Genomic DNA, 2039 nt, shown 5'->3' with positions numbered 1-2039 from the left:
CCCCCAACAGCTTGAAGTGTTGTTTGTAGCAGTCCGTTGTATCTTTCAACCTTCCCAGTGGCTGGCGTGTGACAGCCCCACTTGATGCCGTGCTCCGTGACCCAGGTGTCTATGAGGCTGTTTCAGGAGTCTCATTGTCTGACTCAATTCTCTCTGAGGTGCCGTGTTGCCACAAGACCTGCTTTTCAAGGCCCAGGATGGTATTCTGGGCCATGGGGCACTGGATAGGTTTCCAACAATCCAGTGGTTGTCTCCACCATTGGAAGGACGTAGTGCTTGCCTTGGTGTGTCTGTGGCAATGTGATGCAGTCAACCTACCAGGCCTCTCCATATTTCAGCCATCGTCCTCCATACCACTGGGACACTAACCTCTTGCCTTGCTTGACTGCAGCACATCTCACATTCATGGATGACCTCTGCAGTAGTGTCCATGGTCAAATCCACCCCTCGGTCTTGAGCCCATCTGTATGTTGCATCTTTCCCTTGGTGGCCTGAGGTGTCATGGGCCCACCGAGCTATAAATAGTTCACCCTTATGCTGCCAGTCCAAGTCCACCTGAGCCACTTGAATCTTGGCAGCCTGATCCACACACTGGTTTTCTGGATGTTCTTCTGTGGCCTGACTTTTGGGTACATGGGCATCCACATGACGGACCTTCACAGCTAGGTTCTCTACGCGAGCAGCAATATCCTGCCACAGTCCTGCAGCCCAGCTGGCTTTACCTCTGCACTGCCAGCTGCTGCACTTCCACTGCTGTCACCACCCCCACAGGGCATTCACCACCATCTATGAGTCAGTGTGGAGGCCATCGTGGTGCTCTGTGCGCACACCATTACCCTGCCACAGTCCTGCAGCCTAGCTGGCTTTCCCTCGGCACTGCCAGCTGCTGCACTTCCACTGCTGTCACCACCCCCACAGGGCATTCACCACCATCTATGAGTCAGTGTGGAGGTAGTGCACTGTCCACTTTTCCTACTTGGCAATATCTAATGTCAGTTGAATGTGATAGGACCCATCAGTGAACAGGGCACATCGCTTCTTGTCATCTGGCAGTTTGTTATATGGTGGGGCCTCGTCACACGTGTCACCTGCTCTGGTGACATCCCAAAATCTTTTGTCCGTCACCTCCAGAGTTCCTGGGCGGTTGGGTTTCCCTATTGTAGCCCGTTGTGTTATCAGGGCGACCCATTTACTCCATGTGGCATCAGTTGCATGGTGTGTGGAGGAGACCTTCCCTCTGAACATCCAGCATCAGCAGTCAGGGTGCCAGGAGGAGCTGTGCTTCAGGGCTGACCACCTCTGAGGCAGCTCCAACTCCTTCATATGCTGCCATTATCTCTTTTTCTGTTGGAGTGCAGTTGGCCTCAGATCCTTTGTATCTGCAACTCCTCGGGTCGCCCTGGGTGCTCGCTGCCAGAGGCTCCAGGTAGGACCATTCTTCCCAGCTGCGGTGTAAAGAATGTTTTTAATACCTTGTCCTACCTGGACTGGCCCATGGGCTACTGCATGCACAATCTCCTGTTTAAATTGTTCGAAGGCTTGCTGCTGCTCAGGGCCCCATTTGAAATCATTCATCCTCCAGGTCACTTGGTAGAGAGGACTTGGCAATCAGACTGTAGTCTGGGATGTGCATCCTCCAGAAACCCACAGCACCCAAGAAAGTCTATGTTTCCTTTTTGGAGGTTGGTGGGGACATGACTGCTCTCTTGTTGATTACATCCATTGGGATCTGGTGATGCCCATCTTGCCATTTTATTCCCCAAAACTCTAACTCTCATGCAGATCCCTTAACCTTACTTTGTTTTATGGCAAAAACAGCATTCAGGATCATTTCAGTGGTATTCTTCTCTTTCTCAAAAACTTTAACTCTCATGCAGATCCCTTAACCTTACTTTGTTTTATGGCAAAAACAGCATTCAGGAGCATTTCAGTGGTATTCTCTTTCTTGAAAACTTCTGCCATGGCTCCCCACATGATGATGGCATCAGTATCCTGCCGGTGTTCTGGCACTCCACCCTTCTCCAGTGCGGTGGGGATCA

General features: G+C 51.4%; 1 protein-coding gene across 1 annotated transcript in view; it reads left to right on the top strand.

Annotated features, from left to right (window-relative positions):
• The window catches only part of CENPC (centromere protein C), a gene marked incomplete at its 3' end in the record, with an annotated part of 17314 nt that overhangs the window by 6232 nt on the left and 9043 nt on the right, over positions 1-2039 (top strand). The gene's annotated exons all lie outside the window — the stretch shown is intronic.

Source organism: Merops nubicus, unplaced genomic scaffold (assembly GCF_000691845.1).
Source record: "Merops nubicus isolate BGI_N331 unplaced genomic scaffold, ASM69184v1 scaffold9821, whole genome shotgun sequence".
Lineage (NCBI taxonomy): Eukaryota > Metazoa > Chordata > Aves > Coraciiformes > Meropidae > Merops > Merops nubicus.
This window is presented reverse-complemented; position numbering and strand designations above follow the sequence as displayed.